Source organism: Zingiber officinale, chromosome 2B, assembly GCF_018446385.1.
Source record: "Zingiber officinale cultivar Zhangliang chromosome 2B, Zo_v1.1, whole genome shotgun sequence".
NCBI classification, from domain to species: Eukaryota; Viridiplantae; Streptophyta; class Magnoliopsida; order Zingiberales; family Zingiberaceae; genus Zingiber; species Zingiber officinale.
Window position 1 is genome coordinate 9,446,240 of NC_055989.1, and position 11,721 is coordinate 9,457,960.

General features: G+C 44.8%; 1 pseudogene; it reads left to right on the forward strand.

Annotated features, from left to right (window-relative positions):
* The first annotated feature begins 8,936 nt into the window (after positions 1 to 8,936).
* LOC122048138 lies at positions 8,937 to 11,151 on the forward strand (annotated as a pseudogene).
* Positions 11,152 to 11,721: the final 570 nt, after the last annotated feature.

An 11,721-nucleotide genomic window follows, 5' to 3' on the forward strand; every position in this document is an offset into this window, starting at 1 on the left:
TTGTCCATGGTTACACCCCTATTCTAAACACAAACTTGACTCTCGTTCACTACAATGTGTTTTTCTTGGTTATAGCAATTTGCACCATGGTTATCGTTACTTACATATATCAACAGGCCGAATTTATATTTCACGACATGTTACTTTTGATGAGTCTCTATTCCCTTTTTCGGTAGCTTCTTCGATCTCTCCTCCAGATACAAGTGGTACCTTCTTGATGCCACCTAATATTGTTAGAAGTGATGACATCCTAGGTCCTGCTCCGGAACTCTCTAATAACTCCTCTATACCATCAGAATCACCTTAGGTTGCTGCTCCAATTTTGGAAGTCTCGCCGGTCGAAGATAATATACTCTCTAGTTCTGGATCCTCGGATAATGCAAGTCCGTCATCTACATCACCATGTCAGCCTACTTCCTCGTCTCCATTAACAAGTGATCCAGATGATAATGCTCTTTGTCGCATGCTTCCCATTAGTGATATTTATGAGCATTGTCCATCAAATGCAACTCGATATCCCCTTCCACGAGCTCTAGTAGTCTCTTCAAAATCTATTGAACCAACTTGTTTTACACAAGTAAGCAAGGATCCAAACTAGTGTAGTGCAATGACTACAGAATTTAATGCACTTCTTCGAAATGGAACATGGAGTTTAGTTCCACGCGCTCCCTCAATGAATGTTGTGGGCTCTAAATGGGTATTCCGTCTTAAGCATCGAGCTGATGGTTCTCTTGAACTGCACAAAGCTCGACTTGTAGCTAAAGGATTTAGTCAACAACCAGGCATTGACTTTAATGATACTTTTAGCTCTGTCATCAAAATTACATCTGTCAGACTATTATTATCAATAGTTGTTAGTTCTAATTGCTCTGTACGATAATTGGACATTTCAAATGCATTTCTCTATGGTCATCTTGAGGAAACTATATTTATGGAGCAACCATCTGGGTTCATTCATCCACAATTTCTATCTCATGTTTGCCAACTTAAGAAATCCTTATATGCTCTTGGACAAGCTCCTCGTGCATGGTTTTCGGGCTCAAGAATTTTCTGGATCAAAGACTGACTCGTCTTTATTTCACAAATATAATGATGGATCTATGATATTTTTTCTTATTTATGTGGACGACATTCAGATAACCGGTAATGATCAGAAGGGTATAACAACTTTATTAAGCCTTCTCAAACAATAATTTCCTACTCGAGATTTGGGTAAGTGTGGCGTCCTCTTAGAGGGTCGGCCAAAAATATCCGGCCAGGAATATTTTTCGGGTTAATGCATGTCCGCCCGAATGACCTCCACAAGAGCCTTGGTGCACCTCCTTCAAGATGTACTCGACGTCTTCCGCTCCGACGCATTTGAGGAGGGGCCTGGAGAAGGCTCTCTTGTATAGCTGGTCACCTATTAAGGTGAACCGTCTGACCCTCTTCTTCAGTAAGCAAGCTTCTTCCGAATCGGCCGGTGCAACTCTCGACCTCAAGAACTCTATCAAGACTGTTCTCCAGTTGTTCGGGAAGGTTATCCCCTCCATCTGGTTGATGTGTGCCACAAGTGAGACCTGCTCGATTGGTTGACCTATGACGATTGGCGTCAGCGAATTGGCTAGTTTCGCTAACTCGTCCGCCACCTAGTTGTCCAATTGGGGGATCTTCTGTATGAGGACCTCTTGGAAGTTGGCTTTCAATTTCTCGAAAGCTTCCGCATAAAGCCGGAGTCGGGTATTACTGATCTCGAACGTTCCAGACAGCTACTGAGCGATCAGCTGAGAGTCCGAGTGGATGAAGACTTTAACTGCCCCTACGTGTCGAGCTGCCTGTAGGCTAGCTATCATCGTCTCATACTCTGCTTCGTTATTAGTTGCTCGATAGTCTAGCTGAACGGGCAACTGCATCCAGTCCTCCCGAGGCGAGATAAGTAATATGCTGACCCCGCTGCCCTGCCGAGTGGATGGGCCGCCCATGTATCTTCCATGTTGCTGTCGGCTCATCACTTTGAACTTCTACGATGAAATATGACAAGGCTTGAGCCTTGATCGTTGCTCAGGGTTAATACTGAATGTCAAACTCGCTCAGTTCGGTCGTTCATTTGATGAGCCTGCCTGACGCTTCCGGGTTGAGAAGGACTCGCCCTATGGCACTGTTAGTCAACACTATGATCATGTGCGCTAGGAAGTATGGACGAAGCCTCCGTATATGCTAGTTTTTCAAGCCGGTATAGCGAGATTTAGCATCCTTCAATATATGACTCAGAAAATATACAGGTTGTTGATCCTGGTCATTCTGCCTAACTAAAGCTGATCCAACAGCATATTTGTTGGATGACAAATAAATCCACAGTGGCGCACCCATAATCGGCTTGGCTAATACAGGCAAGGAGTTCAGGTACTCCTTCAGCTCTACCAGCGTCTAGTCACACTCGACATCCCATTGGAATTTGGTAGCTCGTCACAGTATTTTGAAGAACGGCAAGCTCCGATCGGACAATTTTGAGATAAATCTTGATAGCGCCGTGATCCGCCCGATCAGTCCCTGTGCCTCCTTCAGGTTCCGAGGCGGCGGCATGTCTTGCAAAGCTTTGATCTTGCTCGGGTTGGCTTCGATGCCCCGCTCGGTGACTATGTAGCCCAGAAAGCATCCGCTCTTTGCTCTAAATAGACACTTGCTCGGGTTCAGCTTTATGTCATATGTCCTTAGAGTCTAGCAAGTCTCGTTGATATCTGCGCATAAATCAGTAGCTCAGAGGGATTTAATCAGTATATCATCGACGTATATCTCCATATTGCAGCTGATCTGTCATCAGAACACTTTGTTCATTATCCTTTGATAGGTGGCTCCGACATTCTTCAGTTCGAATGACATAACGTTGTAGTAATATGTCCCGTCGATCGTAATGGAGCTGACCTTCTCTTGGTCTTCTTGAGTGAGCGACACTTGGTGGTAATCCTGATATGCGTCGAGCATGCAGATCAATTTGCAGCCCGACGTCGAGTCCACCATTTGGTCTATCTTGCGCAACGGATAGAAGTCCTTCGGGCACGCCTTGTTTAGATCGCGGAAGTCGATGTAGATCAACCATTTGTTGCCCGGCTTGGAGACTAGTACAACATTGGCTAGCCAGCTCAGGAATTAGACTTCCCTGATATGGTCGGCCTCCAGCAGTTTCTCTATTTCCGCCTGGATGATCACATTCTGTTCTGCGCTGAAATCCCTTTTCCTTTGCTTGACTGGACGAGCGTCCGATCGGACGTGGAGCTCGTGCTGAGCCACGCTCGGGGAGATGCCAGGAAGTTCACGTGTCGACCAGGCGAACATGTTGTGATTTTGTTGGAGGCAGGCGATCAGCTCTGCCTTCTTCTCCTCCCCCAGGTCGCCGGCGATGAAGGTTGTAGCTTTCGACTGGTTTGGGTGGATCTCGACCTCCTCCTTTTCCTCGTATACTAGAGTAGGAGGCTTCTCAGTGATAGCGTTTACCTCTAGCCGTGGAGTTATTCGAGCGGCCTTTGCCTCGGTCTTGACCATCTCTACATAGCAGCGGCGAGTAGCCAGTTGGTCGCCTTTGACCTCGCTCACCTGATCGTCTACTAGAAACTTTATCTTTTGGCAGTAAGTCAAAACCACCTCCCGGAACTTGTCGAGGGCCGGTCGGCCCAAGATGATGTTGTAGGCTGATGGTGCGTCCACCACTATAAAGTTGGTGGTCCGGGTCCACCACTATGTTGTAGGCTCGCTTCGATCAATTTGCAGCAGCTCTAACGCCTTCTTGAAAATGATGTTCACCGAACTCCCCATGTCGACGAAGGTCCGATGAATGGTTTAGTTGGCGATCACCGCTCGGATGATCAGAGCATCATCATGAGGGATCTCCACTCCCTCCAAGTCTCTCAGACCAAAGCTGATCTGGGGGCCTTCGGCCTTCTCCTTGTTGCACCCGATGACGTGGATCTCCAACAGCCGGGCGTTTGACTTCCTGGCTCAGTTAGAGTCACCGTCAATCGGCCCTCCGGTGATCATGTCTATCTCTCCTCGGGGAGTGTTGTTCTTGTTTTCTTCTTCCTGAGCGGATGACCTATTTCGCTCGACGGCGACTCTAGAGGGATCAGTGTTATCCCTCTGCTGTTATTGGTGATGTTGCTCGGATGACCTTCTTTCATCCTCTCGCTGCCTGGTAGATTAATGCCGATCTCGCCGATCAGGCGAAGGAGATTGGTGACGGTATCCTCCCGGGGCCGATCAGCTGACGATCGATGTCATTCCTCGACAATTCCGCATGTTGTGTGTCGCCGACTAGTGACATGAACAAAACATATGTGTCCATGCTTTGTCTTTCGACGCTGTAGGCCGGCAGGATGCCACATGCTACACGGCATGTGCCCTAGTCTCCTGGTGCGGTTGTGCTCCTTCAGCCCTCGGCCTCTTGGGTGGCTGATGGCTGCTTAATGGTCGGAGTTCGGTTGGTGCCGTATGCTCGGTCAGTGCCTCCCTTCTTCTGGCCGCCTAGGCTTCTTCCACATTGATGTACTCATTGGCTTTCTTGAGCATGTGGTCGAAATCCCTGGGCGGCTTCCTGATGAGTGATCGAAAAACATCTTCCTCGGCGAGCCCTTGGGTGAAGGCGTTCATCATAGTTTCGGATGAGACCGAGGGGATGTCCATGGCCACTTGATTGAAACACTGAATGTACGCTCGAAGCGCTTCCTTGGGCCCTTGCTTTAGGGCGAAGAGGCTGACTCTTGTCTTTTGGTAGTGTCGGCTGCTAACGAAGTGATGCTGCAAACGCGGCTCGGAAATCCTTGAAACTTCATATCGAGCCGTCTGACAATCTTCTAAACTAGCGTTGCGCCAACCTGGAGAGAGTCGTAAGGAAGATGTGGCACTTCACCTCGTCCGTGTATTGGTGCAGCGTAGCTTCGTTATCGAATCGATCCAGATGATCATCTGGATCGGTCGACCTGTTGTACGCCTCGATCGCCAATGGGGTGTAGTGTCGAGGCAGAGGGTCTTGCAAGATCTCCTCTGAAAATTGTCTATTGATCCGTTCGGGGGACGCGTCGCTTCAAGGTGCTTTGCCTTTCTGTACATCCCGAATGGGGTCATCATTTGAAGATGACCCTCACTCCTGATGCTCTTGGGCTATCTCCAAGGTGGTTTGGAACAGAGCCCGATAGAAGGGGATCAGCGCGGGCGGCACTTCCCCTCGATGCCGGTCGGCCTTCGGTTCTGCCCCCATACGGAGAGTTGCTCCGCTCAGTCTTCTTACCCCGCTCGTTTGTCGGCCACCGAGGTTGCAGGCTACGACGCTAGCTGATCGGCTAGTGCCTGTTGTTGTTGCTCGATCATTTTCACTGCTCGTGCTTGCACGAGCATCTCCAGCTCCTCTTGAGTGAGCGTCACGGTGGTTAGTCATCCAGCGTCTTCCATCTTCTCGGCTCGGATGCAGGTGACGTTCCCATAGACAACATCAAATATGATCCTATCAGAAAGTCGATGAGATGGATGTTGGGGATGTGACGCTCCTGTTGACTTCCGGTTGACGTTGCTCCGACCTACAGCACAAGCAGCGTCAGTGCCGAGTCAGGGAAATGGTCCCCGACGATGACCCTCCGACGCTTAAGTCAGTCTCCAACGGAGCAAGAAGAAGAAGAAGCAACGAGAACTGTAGCGCAACAGCAAAGATCGTATCTAAAGTCTACCTCCGTCGATGCTTGCCCCCCCTTATATAGAGCACCAGAAGTGCGCGTGCACACTTCCCAAGGTGTGAACACATCTATAAGATTTTTCTGAAAAGATGTGTCAGCAAAGTGTCCCTGACACAGTACCTTAACGGGCTGAGCATATCTCTAAAGTGACAATGGAAGCTTTCGCCATACGATCCTCTGTCTGACCAGGCCGCCTATCAACGACACTAGCTCCCAAAAGGATATCAAAAGATAGCCTGATGTGCATGTTGCTCGGCCGAGCGGAATAGTTGCTCGGCCGAGCGGAATAGCTGCTCGACCGGAATTCCATTGTCCATGTGTTGTCCGTTGTCCGGCCAAGCGGGATAGTCGCTCGGCCGGAAGTTCATTGTCCGCATGCTCTATTGCTGGGTTGAGCGGGATGACCACTCGGCCGGGAGTCCTCTATCCGTATGCTCGGCTGATGTCGAGTCTGATGCTAGGCAGAGCGTGGTAACCGTTTGGCCGAAGTCGAGCTCCTGATGTCGTGCCCTGCTGTCTTTACCGAACGGGGTAGCTGCTCAGTTCGATTTTTACGTGTCATCTCCCTTGAGCGTCGGTTTGATTGTTCCCTGTGTTGAGGGCTATGGTGGATCGGATCATTTTACCGATTGGGGCATGTCATGCTCAATCAGCCGATACCATTCACCCGTTGACCTCCTTTGACTTCTACTGTGGTAGTGGGTAGAACCCCTCATTATTATCACATCAATATCTATAAAAAAGATATTATATAATAAAAATTAATTGATAAATACCATTGATAAAGAGCATCCTGAAAATAATAATTTATTTTAATGTAGACATTCACAAAATTCACTGCAGATTAAGGAAGATTTTTGAAAGAATATTTTATTAATTATAATTTATATGTATATCAGTACATTCATGAAAATTCATACCCATGGAAGCACATACGACTGTAGTTGATTATCTCTATATATAGTAAAAAATAATTATCGAAATTTAATAAAATGGAAGATTTATTTTAAAATTTAATATTATAAAAAATTTAATATGGATCCTCTGCCAAGACTATTACTCTAATATTATTTATTTCATATCAAAAATATTTAAAGAGGACAGTTAGTCAGGTTCCTTAATGGAGCCGTCTTGCCCTGATCAAATAACGGCAGCCAAACTTGAATATCTGTTTTTGTTAAATAATAATAATAATAGCAAAACGTGCGCGCGCACCGTGTTTTTTTGTCTACGTAAAGAAACACTGGCCAGATGCAGCGAACGTTACGATGCAGAGACGAAAAACGGAAAGCATCGATGGCCACGTGGGGCCATCTGGACACGGCGCATGAATAAAAATATCAAAGCTTGATCGAGACACGATATACAAATTAGTCGAACTCTTGTTCACAATACTTCACACTAATCACACTTAGCTATTGCCATTCAATGACTCTCTGTCTATGAGGCTTTCTCCGGTTGGATTAATTGTCATTGGTCATTGAGTGAATCATGGTCGATTGTTTTATTTGTTACTCGCATGTTCTTATTTAGTCAAGTCTAAGCCGCAAATATGATCCAAATAGAATGCCATCTACGTGGCTTATGAGCTAGATCACGAATGGTGCGAATTGAACCACACCCGAGGCTCGTTGACTCAACCCCATCGCTCAAATCCAACCCAATTTCAATTTTAAAATTCGAGTATTGTAATTATTTCTCAAATTATTATAATATACAATATTCAATTCATTAATGTGGGAAGACTATTTTTTAAAATATTGTTATAATAATTTTAATAAAAACTATTCTGATGGAGCAATTTGGGTGAAAAGCTGCTCCAACATAAATTAAATTTAAATAAAATTTGGACTACTTTAATTATAATCGCTCAAGAGTAAATTTTGGTAACTCTAAGCAGTAATAATTTTCAGATGTATGCTTATCGAGTTCTAGAAAGGGAGAAGGCCGGTGCCAATATGAAGGACAGGACATCTGATTCCGGAAGCAAGGGGGCATCCATTTGTGGAGATGAGAATGCATTCAATGGAATTCTAGATGACACACTCTCAAACTCTAGTGATTCAGTCAAATTGTCCTTAGAGAACACCCCAGATAGGAACAAGAAAGCACCAACAAAATTACTCAATGGAAAAGCATATATGCAACCATTAGGTAACATCTACACTCTATTTCCTCCTCCTATGTGCTATGGTTGAGAGGCATGGGCGGGGGTCCTAGGATTGGTTGAGAGGAATAGAGGATAACATCTCAAGGGACACAGTGAGCACAGGAAAAAGATGACTAGCCTGAGTGAAAGATAGACAACATAAACATTAGTTTTGCAATGGCAAATGGAAAGGGATGAAGATTGTTGTTCATTGTGGCATCAGATAGATTAGTAAGGTTGGAGGAGAATGTTGTCAACTCAAACTTTCAATCTCTGCAAACCATACTTCAGATGATGTTTGAAATTAAAGGGTAAAATTTCCACTTGTATCCATTTAATTACTAATTTAGGATACATTAATGACACATATGCAAGATTTTAAGTTTTAGATTGATATCTTTGTAAAATTAGATGGGAAAGGTACACATTTGTATTTTACAAGGATCTATGTGCACTTTTATCTATTATTCATTAAATATCATTTAAAAGTGCTTGCAATAAAAACTTTAGTTAATAAGTAGAAGGTGGTTAAAGAAAACTTTAGTTGATGTAATAAAGTAGTTAATTACTAAATATTTCATTAACCTTTTGATTTTAATTAATCAACTATCAGCAATGTAGCAACCCCAAATAATTGGGATAAACATATCTTGGCAATGATAATTCAATATTTATTATTATAAAATGGAAGGATTTGATGATATTTGCACATTAATCAAGACTCTGGTTAATGATTGAACATTTTGGATTTCTTTGATTGGACGGATGAATTCAAGAGTGGATGAAATAAACAAGTTGTGAGTCCATTCATACGTTTGCACTCACACATATCAATAACTCTAAGCATTGTAAAATTGATCATTGTATTTATTCCAGGTAAGCATGGTAAAATTGATCATTGTATTGTATTCCAGGTATTTAAGTTTGTTTTAAGAGAAAAGTTTACGAAAATTATATTTTCTCCTACATTATGTATATATTCTGTTTATATTGTGATAAGTTTGAGTTGGTAATCTGCTAATCCACTGGGTAAATCTTCTTCCCCTACCCAAACGGGTTAACCATGTTCACTGCACGAATCTAATGACGGCATGGACGCTGACGATTTCTTCCAACAGATTCCTTTTCGGGTAAGAATCAGGTTTTTGCCAACGGGGCCCAACGGTGAAGAATCCGTGTTGCGTTTGACGGCTCTCCATCGCCGCCACGCCTCCTCCTCCTATTCCACCGCCGACGCTGCCACTGCCGTCGATTGCGATGGTGGCGTAGGCACCCGGAGCGACGTCAAGCACCTCTTAACTGAGAAACCCTCCCACAATGCCTCACTTCGTGAACTTAACTACCAGCTCCGCTCCCTGCTCGGCTTCGCCTCTCCGGGCCTCCTCTCCGCCGCCTTGTCGTTCCTCCGCGGCATGCTTTCCGCCGACTCTACTTCCCCGCCTTACGCCGCCACTCGGTCGATTGTTTTCTCCGGCCTGGCCAAGCGAAGCCAGCCCTAGACGAGGAGTCCCTCGCCCTCCTCGTCGAGATGGCCAAGATGGGATTTTTTCCGCCCGACGCCTTCCTGTTCACTCAGCTCATCAGCAAGCCCGCGGCGGCGCCACCTCTGGGGCCTGGGATTTCTTCCACGCAGTAAAGGATGCTGGCGGCTCCATTGAGGCCCCTGTGTGCAACGCCCTCTTGACCGGCCTCGCTGCAATTCAAGATTTCACAAGGATGAATCTTCTGTTTTCGGAGATGAAAGTCTTGGGCGTCCGCCCTATCGTAGTCACCTTCGGTGCACTCATCAATCACCTCTGCAAATCCCATCGCCTCGACGATGCACTGAACATGCTCGACGCAATGTCAAGCCCAGATTCGGGCGTGTCCCCTAACACAATTATTTTTAACACTCTCATCGATGAGCTCTGCAAGGCAGGAAGGATTCAGGATGGTCTCTCCTTGCTTGACAAGATGAAATCAAGCCATGTTTGTGATCCTGACAGTGTGACTTACAACAGCTTGATCGATGCCTTCTGCAAGGCTGCAGAGTTTGACATGGCTCATAAATTGCTTACCAAGATGGAGAAGGAAAGGGTTGCCATCGATGTGGTTACGCTGAACGCGTTTGTAAATGGCATGTGCAGACATGGTATGATCGGAAGTGCCCTCGATTTCTTTTGAAAGAAAAAGGTCGAGTGGCCGGAAGTTAAAGTCCATGCTCTCACCTATAACATCCTGATTAGTGCTTCTCTTCATTCCAACAATGTAGGAAGGGCGACAGCATTGTTTGATGAGATGATCAAGCAAGGGGTTTCCCCTGATTCTATGACATACTGCACTCATCTCTGGGTTGACTCAAGTTGGTAAACTGGATGATGCTTATTCGAATGTGTCGTTGATGAGAAAAAATAGACATAAAGAGCTATAACACTTTGATCAGTGGGTTTTGCAAGAAGAAGAGGTTGGATAAGGCATTCGAGATACATGACGAAATGTGCAAGGTAGGGCTTAGGCCTGATATCTTCACATACACTACTTTGATTGATGCTTTCTGCAAGGCTAGTGATTTTTCGAAGGCTGATAAATTCCTTGCCAAAATGGTGGATGATGGATGCAAACCTAATGTTGTCACTTATGGAGCTATGATCAATGGTCTCTACAAAGCTGGTGATCTTGACCAGGCCATGAAGATCTTCAGGAGCATGGATGTGTCAGTGGTGCTGGCCAACGTTATAATTTATACCATCCTCATTGATTCTTATTGTAAGAATCAAAAAGTTGATGCTGCGACAGACCTATTTGATGAGATGCAGAAACAAGATATATTGCCCAACGTCAAGACCTACACCTCCATTTTCAAGGGTTTTAAGGACCATAACATGTCTGATAAAGCATTCGAGCTTATGGACAAAATGAATTCGCAGGGATGCAAACCAAACTATATGACAATGAATGTTCTTACAGGATGGTTAACTGCGATCGGTGAAACGGAGAGACTGAGACTATTTGTGCAACGGATGACAGCTTCTGATATCGACTTAGTCAATCCTGATGTTTAATCTTATAGATGCTTCTTATTTAACGTTGAGTTCTACCATAGGTGAACAAATGAGACGAGAGATTTTTTAGTTATGCGAAAGTTATGCATAAGCTTCTACTCAGTATGATTTCTGAAGCTCCTTTCATAATTCATAATTGTCACTGTGTTTCAGATCATTGCCTGAACCTGCAAAGCAAATTGAGTGACAATTGGATTTAGTAACTCTTTTGCAGTTCTTTGTTAAACAAAATCTGTGTATGATTGCACAATTTAATTTGTAATTTGAAACTGTTTAGTTCTTCCATAATTGTTTCCTTTTTTCATCCTAATCATCTTCAACTCTTCCAAGATTTCATAAAGTTCAATGCCTCAAGTCGCGTTGCAGTTTTGTTGTGCTTATTGTAGAACAGTATTAGTATGAAGGGTTTGATTAGGACACTTCACATCTACCTAGAAGTTAGTGTAAGTACTCCGAGTTAGTTTTGATGCTCATCGACTGAGTTAAGTTAGGTCATGTCTGTTTGATGTCTTGTGTCTAAGTGTGTAGGAACTTTGGAACACAAGAAATTGAGTTGAAGATGCAACGAACTAAAAAGATGGCACGGGAAAGGTGCCAGCGGATTCGGTACATCTGAGGGACGAGGAGTTATGGAAGAGTACATTGATGGAGCGAGAAGGATGCGTGTAATGCATATGAGGGACGAAAAACCAGGAGGAAGATTGCTTAAGGAGAAGGCCGGAGTTGAGTTCGAGTAACCTCAGTTATAGATGGTCAGACCATCACCCAAGGAGAGCGGAGTTAGAAAATGGTCAACTTGAAAGTCGACCATTCGAGGTGCCTTGCTAATTCGAAG